The sequence below is a fragment of the Galleria mellonella genome, unplaced genomic scaffold (assembly GCF_026898425.1).
Source record: "Galleria mellonella isolate WM207_F2 unplaced genomic scaffold, CSIRO_AGI_GalMel_v1 utg33, whole genome shotgun sequence".
In the NCBI taxonomy this organism is placed as follows: domain Eukaryota; kingdom Metazoa; phylum Arthropoda; class Insecta; order Lepidoptera; family Pyralidae; genus Galleria; species Galleria mellonella.
Genome location: NW_026442079.1, coordinates 174709 through 194067, shown reverse-complemented (window position 1 = coordinate 194067; position 19359 = coordinate 174709). Strand labels below are relative to the sequence as shown.

At 30.4% G+C, this 19359-nt stretch overlaps 1 protein-coding gene across 2 annotated transcripts in view; it reads left to right on the top strand.

The window, feature by feature from the left end:
* LOC113521716 (UNC93-like protein) overlaps positions 1-19359 on the top strand; it is a 112195-nt gene that overhangs the window by 61111 nt on the left and 31725 nt on the right. The window contains exon 2 of one of the 2 annotated variants that reach the window (XM_026907354.3): positions 2404-2488. The exons of the other annotated variant lie outside the window; for it this stretch is intronic. The gene's annotated coding sequence lies outside the window, so the exon portion shown is untranslated. The remainder of the gene's footprint in view (positions 1-2403; positions 2489-19359) is intronic. 2 annotated transcript variants of the gene reach the window in all.

Here is a 19359-nt window from a genome sequence, read left to right as displayed (position 1 = left end):
CTGTTACGTTTAACAGCTACTAAAATGAAGTTATAGTGTTGAAGATGAACATGGATGTATACAAAGATAGAGGGCGATCGATAAAAATGTATATACGTTTTACTGTCTAGTAATAAATAGAAAAGAAAAATATATCTATTGCTCCAAAATACATAGGTCTGTTTTTTTTTTCTTTCATTAATATTAATAATAATAGTAATCCTACCTGCGTTGTTGATATATCCTAGTATTGGCGTAGGATATTAATGGGTTGTTATGGTATATCGATGCTTTAATGAAGTTTAAAATTTTCCCATCGTCTTTTGTTTGTAAATAGCAAAGCGAATTCTGTTCTGTTAACAATATGTTAATATTAATAATAGAAACTGTATAAATGAATAATTATCACTTTTTTGTATTCATCCCAATATTTATCTATTTATTTATATATTTACGTTTATTTCACCAAATTTTGAGATTATTTTTAGAGATTAATCAGGCTTCCAAAGTTTCTTTACATTTTACTAACTAAGTATGCGGGAACAAACTTAGCAAATTCAAAAACAAAAATTAAAGTAAAGATTTAACAGATGTAAAAAATGCTTTATAACTTTAATGCTTTATCAATATAACTTTTTGTTTAAAAACTTAATCTTAATATTTTATAATACATAGAATATAAATTTATGAAAATAAAAGAAATTAACTTCACAAAATCATAACAGGAAAATAAAAATGACAGTGTATCTATCATATTTTTTCATATACCTGTGGTGTTTAATTTTTTTTATTATTTCCATTTAATTACAATATGTGCAGACTAGTAGGTAGGTCCCTGACACTGTATTATTATCAAGGTTATTATTTATTGTAGGTTCCTTTAAGTTTGGGAAACAAAACCGGCTCCAAATTGTTTTGTTGCATTTTTTTGATCCAGGTTACATCATCCATTCAGAAAACACTTGCACGCGTACCATGTAGGTTCATTCGCTTAGTGTGTATGATTAATAAAAAAACATTTACTTATGGTTATTTTAAATTTGTATATTTTTTTCCTTGTTTACAGAACATCTTCTTGATAATTTGAAAAACTTCACTCGGTTTTTAATTTGAATATAATTGACACACATTTTCGTATGCAATAGTTGAGAAACCACCTAATACAGCATTAGTCAATAGGAGGCCTTAGATATTAGATCGTTCGTAGTTTAAATTTTAAGAGCGTCTATTAGGTATTATTATACTAATAATACCATTAGCATTAAATAAAATCATCAACAGAATGATTATCAATATTATAACCGACATTATTCTTAGTGTATCTTACTTTATTATGCATGATGCTAGTATATTATAATATATAATAATTTCCAGTAAGTGTGAATTAGCTAACTTGTTTTTAGTTGCTCGCTTGGTGAACTACCAAATATTTGAATGAGCGCTTGGAATAAATTAAGTACATATATATATATATACTAGATATTTTCCTACTTTTGAGTTATTATTTATGTTATATTCAAGGATGTGCATAATGTAATAAAAAGTTACGATTAATATTTGTTTATCCGTAATTTTTTCCTATTAAATCATCAAGGGAATAGTTAATAATTTGTTACCTTATTATTATAATATGAAAGTCTAATATTATAACCTCTTGTATGTTTTATATTCTCATATAGGTAGAATAATCTCGTCTCGTATTTGTTTTTTATCAATGGTTCAGGTCACAGTATATGCTGACATTTTATTTCAAAACGTCCTCAAAAAGTAGTTTTATAATTAATAAAATTGAAATTAATAAACCTGTTTTTCTTAATAATTTTCCTTATAACTCAATAAATTTGCATTAAAAACAAAATTGTAAACTAGGTAATTCCCTGTGCAATCGCAAATAACAAAAATTGTAACTCCCGTATGAACTTGCTTCGAAAACAGTTTAAAATGTAGTAATATTATTATTTTTGACATTATCATTGGCGGTCTTCCATATCTGATTAAATAATTGACAAAACAGGTAAACATTGATCTATTAATTCCAAGAATTAAAGAGATAATATTTCTCAAAGTTATATGTCCAAAGTTGTGTTGTAAATGCTCTAATTTTTTTTTTCTAAACATCTGATAACCTTTAACAGTCTCATTGCTAGCAATAAACTCAGTTAGATCAACCTTTACGCAAATCCCTGGAAACCTTCGTGGTCAATTCCTGTTGAATTTATCACAATGGATCAACTGACCTGATTTCATCTTCCATCGTTCCCTACTAACTAGCACTCCACCAACGTAAACCAGTAGCGCAGCTGTCTGCGCTATTGGTTCCTGTGGTTCGCATTCCTTTTTCATAAACGATGTAATTGCAAAGCGAGTTGCTACGCGATGTCTGGATTTTGAACCACCTCTCACCAGTTCGATCTGGTTTTATAGTTCCCGAGGGCTGGCCTGCCATTCGCCCGGACCCCGCCAATCGCCCGCGGGGCTGCTTTGCTGTCACCGCAACGATAACAACGTAGTACGTATTTCTTCCATATTAGGCCTACGCAGACTAGGGATAATCCTCGGCGGAGTTCTTTATTTTTCTTTTAGAGAAAATTATTATAATTTCAGGTTTTGTTCTCTAAATATTTACAGTCGTTAATAAGAAAGCAACAAGGGAGTAACCCTATCATCGAAAAATTATTTTTTAAAGCTAAATAAAGATATTTAAGAATCTCTTACGGGTGAATTAAGATTCACCCGTATTTTTACAGAAAAATACATTGGATTGAAAGTATCCTCCTTCATGAAGTCAATGAGAAATAAAACATAGGATTACATCGAGCATGTTGAATAAAAACCCAAGAAAAGTTTCTAACGAATACTACAAAATAAAACAGCCCTAATAATAAGAGTCCCACGTCTGTGCAGGTATTTATATACTTAGTTGTATATAAATAAATATTTTATTTATACTATTTACAACATACAAATAGCAAATACAGACATAAATTAAAAAGGGGAAAAATTTATTAAAAAAAAAGACAATAACATCTGTTTTTCATGTGTGTACTACAGTAACACATAATGATCACGATTCAGTTAAGTTATAGTCGAGAATATAACAATAAAAATATAAAAAATTAAAGAGACGTACATAAAAGTCATAATATAATAACTACTGAATTATCTGCGCATAGATATAAATAATATTAACAGTCACCAAAACACTAGGTTTACTAAAACGGAATTTTATATTATCTTTTCTTTCTATTTTATAGAAATACCCATACTGCCAAATTATAAAACTTACAATAATTATTGCCAAAAATTTTTCTTAAAGTTAACAATAGAACAACTAAAATATTATTTAGCTTCCTATACTAGTACGCCGCGTCTATCAAATTACTGTGAATACTTTGTTATGGTTTTTCAGTCACAATTTTTTTCAGGAAAATCAAACATTTTTGTCAAAAAATTCTAATGATTTATATTTAACCTGAATAAATCTTTTATCAAATCTCTGAGTGTACAAAAGTCATGCATATATATAATTTATAGGTAGATATACTTGCATGGCTGTATTTTGGTTTTAAGGGCGAAGTAAATAACAATAATTCACTGGATACGGAAACATAACACCTTAATTCTTAGAAATTGTTGTTCCTACGCATTGCTGCGTATGACGGTATCCTGAGATTCATAATATACTCTGTAACATTCATGCTACTTTCCAACTGGTGGAACGAGAACTTGTTTGCTATTTAGAGTTATTTAAAATAATATATATGTACCCATTTTTAAACATTAATATCAAATTATCTAAAATTTAACCCGTTTCCTGTGATAAATGACATACATGTATATATTTAACGGTAAATAAACAATAGTTAATATGGCGGAGTATTGAGAGCATAGATTGAAAACTGTTACTTACTAACTTGAATCTAGCACAAATGGTCACTAATACCAATGTTCGCTTATCCGTGACGCGTCTGCAACACTGTTTGTCCAATAAGATGTTAGTATTGATAAAAATCTCTCCGTTACTTTAAAAATCTATTCCAGTTCGTTTGTAGACGTTTCTTTACATGCTTTCAACAACAGAGCGAGGTCAACTATCGCCGATGACAGCGACCTTCAGACGGTACTTTGCACGAATGTTACTAATTCATCCATAGAATAAAGAGAAAACAAATTGAAATTTGATAGTTATTTATTATATTGTCCTTAAAAAATATATAGTGATTAAACGGTAAATAAAATCATCTAAAACTGTGTTTGGTGTAAGAAGTTAGGCCCGTGATGACCCAAAAGGCTTTCCTAGACACTGGCAGAATTTCCTCGCTAAATATTACCAGTTCTGGGCTTACGAATGCAGAAGATCAAGGAGCTTAGAGTTCTTTTACGAAATTTCAAGTACCGGGACTTCAAAATTTCGAAATCTGTTAAGCGGATGTAGTGAAATGATTGAGCACAGGATACTTTTTGAAACATATTTATAAGGGATTTTAGAGACGAAATTGCATGATAAAATGGGGTTTTAAAGTCAGAAAGAATAGAGCACAACCCATACACTATTCCAAAATGAATAAGTCATCCATAAAGATTCGCAACAGAAAAAAGATATAACTAGACATTCAAGAGGGAGACTGCACAAGCTTTATCTGCTTGAGTCCCCTTGTCTGACCTGTATTTCTGTTGTTTAACAGCAGTGCTTACGTGGCTGTGTTTTAGTTCAGTTTGAATGATGGGATATGGCCAGATATGGCCGTATAACACTACAGTTCTCAAAACTGGCAACGCATGAATGATGCCATGAGTATCACAGAGTATTCCGAGACATTCATGGTGCTATTTACATTTATGCGACGGTTACCTTATTCCAACTGGTAGGCCGCCAATTTGTCTGCCATACTACGAGTAAGTCATATAAAAAATGCGTCTATGTGACGCTTGTGTACTACAAGTTTTGATATAAGTTTACATTGTGGTTTATGCTATTCATAGATTAATTTCAAACAAGAATATTATATGTTGTAAAATAGCCTCAGGAAGTTTAGCAAATTTAGGGCAGATTCATTAAACATTTAAAGGCGCCATTAGTTATGTCTATGCAGCCTCTTTGAATTCTCACCACAGTAATACTGGTAACTGGTTGAAACCGGTCAGTGTACAATAAAAAACGTTATATCGCGATACATGTACAAGTGTTTTTTATCTACATTTTTAAATACGAATGTCCTGATTGATTTAACAACGCACAGCAAAAAGTACTTGGTCTAGAAACTTGAAATTTTGCACATCGGTTCCTTAATTAATCTTGGTGTCTACTAGAAAAGGTTTTTTTGTATATATATATATATATATATATATATATATATATATATATATATCTCACCGTGATGGCCAAACCTTACCTGAATTAATATAACCATTGGTGGTTTGGTTATTTTTCAGGAAAAGGGGAGAGAGGAGTTGAATTCTAGACTCTTAAAAAAGACGGAGACATACTCTTAAGCATATCGTTGCTCATAGCTGAAAGCTCTGCTCGTGATCATGGGGTGGCATTAGATAATTCTGTAGCGGACATGGCTCGAACGGCCCCTCCTCCTTTTAAATGCGCTTATTAATTCATCCTCTAAATGAAGACTATGTTTAAATAAAGTGTCAAGAATATTAAGACTTCCTTTTTGTTTATTATCACAATTTTGATATTCAAATAATTATAAAATAAGACATTTTATTTGTATTTATGAATTATAATATAACGAGAAAATATTTCGTCGCGCCTTAGTATACAAGTGTGACATTTCCTGATAATTTCCCTATATTGATTGTTTTTATGACACACTATGGTGTATTTGTATAGAAAAAGGTAGGACAGGAAGAGATACAGACTTGTTATCCTCGACAAAAAAATGTGATAAAAAAATTGTACGGAGTGTATTCCGGTTACGTTGTATTATCAAGCAATAGTCATACATCATGTTGTTCTAATATAGTCCGTATTGCCAATATTTAAAGCGCACTCTATGTCAATTATCTCAATAATATGGATTAGTCGAACCGTCACGGCCGTGGCTGTAAAAATTTCGATATGGTAACAGCAACGGTCATATGTTTCGGACTGTGTTTTGTTTCTATCTAGTAAACACAAGTTCTTCCATCTAATATTTTCACGGTTGTGCCTCTATTTATAGGCGTCGTAACGTTCGATTCCATTGTACAATACGTGTTTACATATATTACAAAGTCTCTTTAAAATTTCTAATTAACCTTTTGAAATTTTCAATCGATTCAAACGCTACTCTTACAATCCATATCTGATTATAATGATTCCTATACATGGTTACTTGGAGCGTTCAAAATGGCGGAGTAATATTTTTTTGCACAGTCAAGTGACCTTTTTACTCGACTTTATGTCCACAAATGAGTATGTATGGCTTCGTAGCACAAAAAGCGTACGCTGAAAGTTTATATTTAGTTGTTGCGTGTGTATACGTTGACAACGATGTGACTTCGCTCGGAAATTACTGTAATTAAAAAAACAATAGCTTGATCATAGGGCCGGCACTTGTCTTTGTACATGCAAAACATACTCTTTAGGGTTACTATCATTTATTAAAGAAACTAATAATAATGTAATGAAACATTAAACTATATTAAGAAAATAAAAAGACAATAAATTTCTTTGACATATCTGGAACTACCATTGAGATTTGAAAAATCGTTTTTGTTATAATTAATTGATTTCTTAAGGTTAGTTAGGTTCTTCAATATCAAGATATGATCACAGTTATAGTTGCGGAATACACACAGCTAGTAATAAATCAATCGAAAATAAGTTTCCCATAGTTTCCAAAAATTAAATTATTGGAAATTCAATCATTTTGACAAATCGTATTAATACAATAAATTATACATAGTATATGCATTAAATATATTCAATTTAGATATTATTAAGTAGTAATGAAGACTTAAAACAATTTTCAATGTAATTTAGAATTATTGCGACAACCCGTACCAAGGATATAATTTTCTTCTTCAAAAATAATAATAAAGACAGTAAATTGTTTTATCAATTCAATTACATACGTACAGAAATACTTTTGTATGACGGTCAAACGATTTATGGAAGTATTAATTCAATATAATTGCGCTTGCGCATCTTTAAAAAAAAATATTAAGCGAAATATTAATTGCAAAAATGTAGATAATTATTATACTGCACAGTATTTAGTATAATTTAAATTTGGAATGCAGGTTATAAAAATACAGGTTTAAAAAAAAACAAACGTTATTATTCTAAACATGACAATCACTTCATATAAATATAAAATGATTATTAATTGCTTACATTCTAAATGTAAAACCAAACAATTTATCAATAATAGTAATCGTTCTCATACATAATTGATGTATTTAATTAAAAATTCTTTTTCCTATAAATACTTATTTATTTTAATTGTAACAGAATAACTGATTGATATGATTTGAAATTCATTTGATTATTGATTAACATAGCAACTGGTTATAACTGATGGCATTTGCAAAATGATTATATTATCAAGTATAGTTCAAAAGAAATAATATGTACCAATAACGGACACATTATTATTATTATCTACACTAATATTATAAACAAGAAAGTTTTTTTTTATTTGTTCGTAATGGATAAATTCAAAAACGAACCAACTAATTTTAAGATTTTTTTTGCATAAAGAATACTACATTATCAGTAAGTAATATAGGGTATATATTAGAGGAAGTCTTTGTACAAAAGTCGATTGCTTGGGTACCTCTGTCCCATTCGTGTTTCAACCGTGAAGCAGTTGTGTTTGCATGGCTGTGTTTCGGTTTGATGGGTGAGATATGGCGTGAATTTACTGGGCACAGAGGAATAACACCTAAGTCCTCAGGAATGGCAACGTATGTGGGGTATCATGGGCGAAACAGTATACTCTGTTATGTCCATGGTACTGCTCATGTCTATAGGCGACGGTTACCACTTTCCATCAGGTGGGCCGTAAGCTGCTTGCCATTCTAAGTTGTATAAAAAAAAATGTTTTTTACGGAAATTCTATCTGCCCATGCAAAGCCGGGCCAAATTGCTAGTTATTATTACAGAGACTTTTTCTTCAATGATCAGCAGTTCGATACGAGCGATCGACATTGACAAAGTTACGTGATTTGAATATTGATTTCTAAATAAGTAATGTCTTTTAACATTGGTCAAGTTTATACAGTACGCCATTCTCAACCTTAACGTATATTAATTAAGGATAATCATTGACCTTCCCATAATTACACCAGGGCCCATGACTATGATATGAATATGTATGTTGATCTCCGAAACGTCACGATGACGTCAGATATGTTGTAATTAAAAAGGTAAAGTCAAAATTAAATTGAAATTAGGATCTTTCTTAATCATCAATATTAAATTAAAAAGAAAGGGACTTTAATCATAACATGATAATATGGAATCAGCATGGAACAAATCGTGTCTAATGCAAAAAGAATGAACAAAATTGGTTTGAAATTGACGAAAATACCATCTGGAAGTGGGTTAAAAAAGTAAAATCTATAAAACCTGCCATAAATTTAAAACATACGAAGTTGTGGGTAAGAAAGTACTAAAATACTTATATTATTAAACTTAGCAGTTCGCAAATATTAGTAGCTACATAATCATAATCAATAATCACAAATAAGGTACTCTAAAATTAGATGGAAAGAAGATTAAATTCATTTACACGCAGACGGTATGCGTACAGTTCAAAATATTCGCTAAGTAATCACTATATTTGACACATTACTGCAAATTACCAAAAGGTCATGAAAACTATGTCACCATTCGCATATTTCGAAAGCGGTGATATGTCAATATGACTGTGATATGACCCTTAGATACATAACACTATTCAGTCATTTACTCGTAACAAAAATATGACCATAGAACTGATATGGCACACGTTCTATTATATTATGTCGACTTATTAAAAAAGCTATATCGGTCTGACTACGTAGACTTGAATCGTAAATATAAAACAAAGAAAACACTACAGGTACTATCTTAAGTTATGGTATATATAATACTAAAACAAAAACTATACTAAATTATATGGAAGCTAAACTAGAGTAAATGGTCAAAAACGTTTTAGAAACCGATCAGCTATTTAATTTTTCATATTGACTTATCAAATGTTGAATCTCTTACAAAGAGGTGTATAGAAATCTAAAAATATAATATTGATAATATAATAAATATGTAATTAAATAAAAATTATATCACCAAATACAAGATTAATACAATAATAATACACTCCATTTTAATAATATTATCTAGGCAGTTTTTGTCTAATAACTTGTAGTAACTTAACATTTTATTTATATATCATTTAATATATCGATAAAGTGTAAGAAAAATACATATAATGTGTAGAATGGAATAAGAAAGGTCTTTTAAAGAAACATAGTAAAAACTCTTACACCTTCCTAGACTATGCCTAATTTATATGAAGTCGTTTTATTTATATTTATTGGGAAGTAGAGAGGAAAAATCTTTTGAAGGTGCCTATTAGAAAATAGGATCACGTTTGTCAAATCCGTATTCGTGATCGCAAAGCAATGCTATGTATATGTATTTGAACATTAACGCTAGATTTTCCACTTGACTTGGGCATCGAACCCTTAAACTCAAGGCTGATATACAACTCATATCATTAGATCAATGGAACGTATTTTAACTTAAAAATAAATTGTAAGTAAGCAAAGATATGTATTACTTATTTAATTCTAACCATTGCTAATATTTATAAATGTGACAGTGAGGTTGGTTTTTTTTATTAATATTTGACCATTTAATGACTTAACTAAATGCTATCAAATTTAACATACAACGTAGTATTGAAAATGGAGAAGGACCTAATCTACTTTTTATCCCGGTCACGCAGATAAAGTCGCGAGCACAACTAGTAAGATTATAAATGTGAAAGTTTGAAAAAAATCTGATATTATGGAAGTTAATTATTCATCATCATCATCAGGTTACTCCAGTCTACTGCTGAATATAAGTATTAGTTTTTGTAATTAAAAAGTCGTGCTTAATTCAATGAACGATTAAAATTAGTAGACCAACCATCATCTAAATCAACACATACTTTTTATTCTATTTTACGTGGAAAAAGTCACTCATATTTACATATATATATATACAAGTATGTTCATATTTTACAAAGATAATTCAGTATAACATATTATTTTAAATGCTAATAAATGAATCAACTGTTGGTCCGCAGAGACATGTCGCGGTATCCTAATTAAATCGCTTACGGAAAAAGCTACAACTACCTATTGTTTGTTTATGTCTTCGAACATACTAAGGACTCCCCATTGTGTTACTAGATCTTAGCAGTTCTCAATCGTTCGAGCCGGCATTATAATCAGTTAGTGTCAGATCAAATACATTTTGACCAGTTTTTATACGCGGTTTTTTAAAATGAAGTATTTTCATTACATTCCTATCCTATGATCAATCGCCAATAGTTTCCTTAAAATGTCTACATAATAATATATTATCGGTCGGTTAAGGCTTTCGTAAACTGAGGCGGTCGCCGCACCTCGGTCACTTTCACTAAATCGTTGCTGGCGTAACAAACAGTTTTTCTGTGCTGCTTTTCTTTGCGAATCATCTTGGCGTTCAAGCGTGTTTCTATGCATCACAGGTACATGCATAATTAAGTGTGCACATAAACCTATTTTCAATACGTACTAGAAATCGTATCTGCCCGTAATTATAGTAAGCACATATATAAATAAGCATAGGATCAAGGCGTCTCAGCTCGCTACTGGCGAGTCGATCCTATCTCAAAACGAACTAGAAAAACTAGCTCACGGATCGCTGGCTACGAACTAAAACAACACCCAAGAAAGTACTAACGCTATAAATATACCAATTCGTTACGATAGGCATTTGCAATTGCTATTTCTTGAGACTCCGTGGCTAGAGACCAAGAAATTAATATTTATACAGACTGTAAAATGTAGGAGGAATTGAGGTAAATTGTAGCAAGGTAAAATTTAAAAATAAAAAATATGCACCAGAAAAAGTTATTATTTAATGACATATAAAGGATATATTACATTTTTTTTAACTAATACTTATCAAATTATGCAATAAACCATATAAAATGAAACATTAATCATTCCTAAATTTATGGCGTCATTTATGAGTAAAACACTTTCATTCAAGGGTCAGTATACTTACGTGATGTGCCAATAATATATATACATGGTTTCTCTAGATATGATATACACGTATAGACTAGAAACTTTAAATATACTTAATGATTGAATCCTTATCTCAAAGGTACTATATCGATATACAATTATGTACAGTATATTTTCTCTGACCAGCTTTCCAATCTAAAACCCTTCTCACCCAACAATTTTGATTCATTCTTATAATATAGCCTGCCCATATCTACTTTTAACTCTATATCTCCATTTCTACCGTAATATAAAGCAATGCATGCATTGTTATCTTACGTTCTACAATGTTATGATATTCACTGCATTACAAATCACAACCGGTCAGTTCTTAGAATTGACGACGCAGAAGCAAATTAGTATATGCCATAAATAAAAATAATTCGCGGATTTACCTATACAACTTAAGATAAAATGTTATGTCTAGTGTGAATATTGTGTCGCAGTTTAAGCATGTTTGAATAATAAAAATAAAAACTTTCACATTTATAAAATTAATAGAAAAAAATACATGTGGATTTATGTCAACGGGACGACACAGTATACTCTGTTATATCAATAGTACTGTTCATGTGTATAGACGACGGTTACCACTTTCCATCAGGTGGGCCATCACATTGTTTGCCATTCTAAGTTACATGAAATAAATAAATATTCTAAAAGTATTGAAAAAATGTTAACATGTGTATTAGGATTCAACACATTAAAAAAATTCTAGTCATTGTAAATGAAAAATACTCATAACGTGTACTCGCATATACTATTGATATTTTCAACTGACTTTAAAATGAAGGAAGTTCTCAATTTGATAAATATTTTTCTTTATTTTTTTTTTACTTCGTAACTCTGTTAGTAATGAACCGATTTGAAAAAATATTTTTTTATTTAAACGTGTATACTTACACATTGGTTCCACAGAAATCTTATCAAAATCGGCTCAGTAGTTTAGTTTTCAAATCAGAATAACTGGTTTTGCCACAATTGATGTCAGCTTTTTTGTGGAACACTATATTTTTTGTATTTGTAGTTGTCTCGTTCAAAACCTGTATATGTGTTATAGTATAATCTCGTCTTGGGTCGTTAGGCAAAGATATATTTCGCATTCGGTTTTATACATTTTTTTTTTTATTATAATACAATAATCAGATCGAGAAATACATAAAAAACTTGTACACACTCCCACTGTTTATTGTTCTCAATTACGGTGTGATTTTTTAAAAATAATATGTTATTAAGACCATATGTTGTTGTTGTACAATAATTATTAATGATAATTAAACAAGGAATATAAATTAGAACTGAGTAGATAAGTAGACATTGAATAGACAGAAAAACACAAAGTTATAAGATGTATTGTATTTTTTTTTTATGTAAACATCTTATTACACTACTAAAGATACATATATACATTTTAGAATAATAACAGTATACAAACGAAATGTAATCTCATATTCTTAAATTTACACTATTCATATCAAAAGTGTGTTAATTACTTATTAATTTAATCTATTATTTGTTAATAATTATATTATAATTATACACAGATAGAGTATCTTGTCTTTAAATAAATATACGAAATTTATTCCAATTTTATTTATGTAATATCATTTAGTAGTATAAGTATTTGTCAACCATAAAACTTACTTGATATAAAGGCATTTATTTTTTATTTTTATCCAAGATTTTAAATCATCAACACCATTATATCAACCGTTAAGTGTCCACTGTTGAACAAAGGCCTCCCCCAAAAGGGGTTTTGCTAGTAGCTGCTGCTCTCGACAGACGTGTTGGCAATCTCAGTTAACCTTTGGTGATATTTTAAGAGGAACTTTGTTATCCATCCCTTGATATTAGGTTCCCTTAGTTGCCTCTTATGACGCCAATGGAAAAGGAAAGAGTGGCCCATTATAAGCAGGGACCACACGATATTAAAGATATAAAATATTGCTAATCAAATATAATAGAAATCAATATGACGATCTACTTAGATTTAGTATTGTCATATGCTAATAGACCATTTCGATGTCTATGAGAAGTATAAATTGAAGTATGACTGGCCAACATAATCGGTAGATACAATTTATGTCACACAAACATACCAAAACTAAAATTCAATAAAATAACATCTAGCTAGCTTACGATCGTAAGAAAAATACGCCATGAAATACTAACGCACACGTTATTTTTTTTTATTTACTGACAAAGCAAATATAATATTAAATCTGCCTATTATATATAATTAGATGTGTTTTAAATTTATTTTGACGGAAGCAGTTGTTTGATATATATATATATATATATATATATATATACACTTTGAATTGGAACCCTCGAATTTATTTTTTGCGTGTTCTCTTGTAAGATTCCTTATTATTATATTACTATTACTAGACTTCTACGTATCATTAGTCGAAATATTTTAAATAACTTATGTTTTAGTGACGTAGAACGATTTTTGTTTTTCTATATTCTGTATATTATGTTCATTAATTTAATAAACAAAATAATTATTATTTATCACAATAGAAGCTTAGGAATAAACTCTCTTTGCAAATTGTAGACAGACAAATAGGTCAAAATAATCACCTATATCCTACATCATTCCTAAATAATTATTTTAAAACATGTAATCTTCTACATATAGATTGAGACTTGTAATAACAACAACAATTATACAAATGCAATAGAAACAAAATATTCTCAATCGTTATAATATATTTGACTTATGTCTAAATTTTTGATACATAAATACAAATAACTGCAGATGTCTCGTAGTACACATACATACATATACACTGACATACAACAAACTATTGACATTTATACAAAAACCAAATTAAAGGTATGTAAAATTCCAAAGCTGTGACTGTTTAATAATATTCAAATGTCATTCGTACAGTTATAACATAACTGGTTATTCACTTACAAATTGTAAATAAAGAATTTTGTTAAGAAACGAAATGTTTCTTAGTTGTTTAGCGATGTAAACGGACTTTTTTTATATACACTGAAAATATTTTTTTTAATAAATCTAAATATAGCATTAATGGAAAAATTATGTTCTGTTTTTAGGTAAGTCCATACTACTCGTAATTATCATTACTAATACCATTAAACTCGTTAAATATATGTTTAATGCTACAACTAATGCATTAACCATTACAGCATCAAATTGAATAGTACAAAGGGGGAAGGGATTGTTATTGAAATAGGATCTAATTGTTACATTGCTAGCAATATACTCTATCAGGCCAATCTCGAAGCGGTTCCCTTGGAAAAAATCATGATTAATTATTGTTATTATTAAAAAAAAAACATTAAAAATACTTCTTAATTAATTGTTATAAAAGATTCGTTACCAGTTGCACCACTGACTGAACTGCTTTATTCTTACCTATCATCCCTCACTGGTGCCCCGCCAGTATATATTAATAGAGCAAGCTGGGTCACTATTTCATTTTCACGCGTTAAAAAACTAGAATAAAAAAATAGTTAAAAAGTAGCTATGACATACGCTCAGTCATTTAAAAGCTATATATATTTAATCATAAAATAATAAGCTATTTTATTACGTGTCCTTTCATCATTCGCATCTATAACATTTTGGTATCACCTCTTTATTTATTTATATTTTTTTGGCATGCTTACATATTAAAATAATGTCTTCCTATAAAATCAGTATAATTTTCTTAATTATCGACTTCACAGTCACTTTAATTACTGTTATAGTTAATTAAAAAGCAGAAGTCAAATCTGTGATCAAGTGAAGAGTCTAGTGCATATCTGAATGTACTAACCTGCTCCTCTAAACAAGTGAAAAATGTATCTATCCGTAGCATGTACGTATTATTAATAATCGCTTGTATATGCGTGAGATAGACCGATGCAACAACATCTGGTTGGGAAGGTGGGGGGATGTTAATGATGCTGAGGACTAGCTGCCCAATTCCACGCGATTCCTCCCGGAAATTATTGTGGTTATTTTTTTATGAACCATCACAACGGTGAACTGACCTGACACGGTCCTTTTTAAGGAACAACATCATCGGAATTAAAGTTTATTAAAAGTTATGATACCGTGTCACGCGAACAGATAACGATCCTGATAGATTGACAAACAAACAGACAGATACTAATGACACTTCACAATACCGCTTCACAGCTGTGTATAGTACATATACATGCTTCTATTTGACGTGACGAATCTACTTTAAATAACATCCTGGTTTTTAAATCACTAACTAAAATGATTAAACTTGTATTAGTGTGTTTAATCCAGTATTTTATTTTCTACAAACAACAATATTAATATCCCATTAGATTCATTTACTTTTGAACAAAATAACATCAGTCAATTCAACAGTAAAATAAATTCTTAAAAACTGCATTACACGCGCCTTTTACCTTGTAAATTACCAATATCAAGGCATACTGTATTTACAGTAACAAAAATTTTATTACCTATATTACTTTAAATACCAGCGCCTATATAGGTAGTGCAATTTTATTTTATGGCATCTCCGCCCCCTTAATATGCATTTTCGTTAGATTATGACCTTAATAAATTACTTCTTTATAAACACAGATAATAAATACTTTGTCTCGTTAGAGGTTAATTTATGTGTGTGGTATGCACCATTCAATCACCAAGGCGGACTGGCGAGTATGAATTTTCCGCGTCACCGCCATCTTTTGTGTCGCCTTTTGTCTTTTGTCACATGCACCATAGACCTTGTATTTAAGCTATACAAGTACATGGGCATAGACAAAAGTTTTGCTAATAAATACAACGTATTTTTTATTTTCATAAATAAGTATACCAATTTTGACGCATGTAATATAATTTTAATAATGAAAGTGGATTATGAGTGGATTAGGTATTGTGCAGAGTGGAGAGGTGGAGAGTAGGTATTGTAAGTAGTAGACTGTACTACTGTGGGTAGTAAATATCGAAATATCTATATATTGAGTTCCTCTGGACATGGATAGCGAAAGACTATCATCCTATTCAATATCGCCTATACACGCCTTAATTTTGATAGGATTCTTTATTGTGATATTATATACTAATTTTTGTCTGATACTTCGTACGCTTGGATTTTACAAGTAGAAAATCCATTAAAATACTCGTAGACTACTGCATTAAGATACATATATATCAGATTTAAATTAAACCTTTAGGAATATAACTATAATACACCGCATCTAATTTGGTGCAGGATTTTGTAATCACGCAAAAACTATTGCGTGTTTCCAAAAAACAGATACAGCCAGACAAACAACATTTCTTAATATTATTGTTATTATAAATTGACTAAAGATTTTATGAATACTCCTCATTTTATTTTTTCTTAAATATCTTCTATATGCATATATTGTATGAATACATTTTTATTATATTAGCTAGATTGAAACTACAATATAAATACATAGATATCTAATATATAAAATTCTCGTGTCGCGGTATTTGTTACCAAACTCCTCTGAAACGGCTTTACCGATTTTTATTAAATTTTGTGTGCATATCGGGTAGGTCTGAGAATCGGCCAACATCTATTCTTCATACTCCTCAATGATTAAGGTGACCCACCCCGAAGATTTTTTTTTTATTTTATTGACAATTTTTTTTTTGGTTTTTATTTTATTATGATTTAGCATTAAAAATACATACAAATTAAAATTTTCACCCTTTTACGATCAACCCCTGTTTTGTAATCACGATTTTTATATGTCGCAATGGGCTTGCAAGATGGCATTCGAATATAATAATTGTAATACGACAAATTTTCATGTACAGTTCTCTAAATAATATATGGTAAAACTACGTTTGCCGAGTCAGCTAGTTATTATATACTACCCACCTCTAGTAGTGGTGGTAACATGAGATGAGAGAAACAACTGAACTCAAATAGTACTAGTAGTAGTCTGATAAATAATTTAATTTATATAATAGATATAAGCGTAGAAATAAGCTTCTTAAAAAAAATGCAAAATCGTCTTAATGTTGCCCATGTATGTGAAAATTGCATGTAATTATGTCAGGACACTAATTGAGTTTAATTAAAATTTACTTCATAGGTAGACTATTGAATTGAATTTTATATTAATATATAAATTGAGAATGAGAAATGAAATTTTTGTATTACTTTTTGTTGTTTACGGCTTATTGTCATTAGTAATTTTATATATAAATTAACAAGACAACCGTAGAAATTCTATTTTATACTGTATTTTAGTTTACATATACATATCACATATTTTAATGGATCTAATGTTAATTTTCGTTTGTAATGAAGTCTCGTTAAAAATAATAAGTCTATTCTCATTACATGAATGTAGAATTAATTAAGAATTGCAAGTAAATTAATACCATATAAAATTAAACGAATGCTAATCCTTGAATTTTCACAAACGTAAAATCCAGCTCCGCAAAAACTTTAGAAACATCTCGATTTCATTTTACTTGGAAAAACACGTATTGTCGATTTGTTACATAGTTGATTGGATAATCACTTTTTGGTTAGTTTTTAGAACTGTCAAGTAACCGTCGTTGTTGTAACAAAAACAATATACCTAATATCTAAAAGAGTTAAACGTAAATAAAAAAAAAATAAAAAAGATAATTAATCTAAATATAGTAAGCTTAGCTAAATGTATGTAGCACTGACAATTTTAGTATTAAAAATTTTCCAACTTACAAGAAAATAAATACTTAAACATGAAAGTGATAAAAATTGGATTTTAAAACAATTAGAAATGACAACTAACAGGCCCTATAATGGAAAGTGGTAACCATCTCCTATGAATATGGACATTACCGTTGCCTTCACAGAATATGGTATACTACTATAACCGTGATACTCCTCTCTTGAATTGTGCTTCCATATCCTGTAATTGCCGTGTGATCCCAGCATAAAATGAGCAACCCCTTCTTTGCTCATGTGTCGTAAGAGGAAACTTAAAGATCGAGGTGTAAGTCACACGATCTCTCTTAAATATCACCATAGCATAACTATGGTTACCAACCCACCTGTCATGATGCGTGACAATTACTGGAAAAGCCTCCCTTTTGAGGGAGTTAACGGTTGATATCAGCCTTTAAATTTCCACTGTTAAACAAACCTCCCCTTGGTGGGGAGGGGTTTCACCAGTACCTGCCACGCTTGGCAGGCGGATTGGCAGCCATAAAGAGGCTTTGTAGATGTTTTAAGAGGAGCGCTGCCCATCCCTCGCCCTCCTTTAGTCGCCTCTTACGACACCCACGGGAAAGGAAGGAGTGGCCTATCCTATGCTGGGACTACACAGCAAATGTTAAAGGCAAGATATTAATAAACTAAATCCAGTAATTCAAACTAAAATACAGCCATTCAAATACAGTTACTTGGCTTCAGAATCACGCATGGGATTTCTATCCTACGGATTATCTGTAAAAAAAACGGAATATCAAAGTATATCCTGTGTGGTTCAATTTGGAATAGCTTTACAATTTGTTTACCATTCCAAGAAAGCCTAGTATTATCTGATGGAAGATAGCAACTTTCATTTACAGACATGTGCTGTTCATGTCTATAAGGGAAAGTTAATACCTTCCATCAGATAGACTGTCAGATTATTTGATTTCAACTTACAAAAAAATTGTCTATGTCCCCACATGTTACAAAAACCTATCCCTTTATAAAATCCTAGATTTTTATACCTACATTTTAACGTCCATCCACAAGGAAAATAGTACAATTAATCTCATTTAATGATGGATGAGATATTAAAAAATGTTAATTCAGGTTATTTCAACGTGTTCACCTCTGGAAACTATGATTAGTTCTTGTAACCTACGTCACAATGGGTTTACTTCATCCTCACATATACACATTGATACCTCTCCAGTATTTACCGATAGCGCAGGTGAGGTTACCATTCCATTTTCGCGTACTAAAATAATCTATCATCCCAAACTAGTACCTTGCTAGTATATGCTGACAGTGCAGGCGAGGTGGGAGGAAAGGGATGGTTAGCAATGTTTGACAGCCCCATTGCTATCAATATGCCCTATTAGGTCGACCTCCACATAGTTCCCCCTGGAAACCATCGTGAACAATTTTTGTTGAATTCGTCACGATGGGCTAACAGACCTGC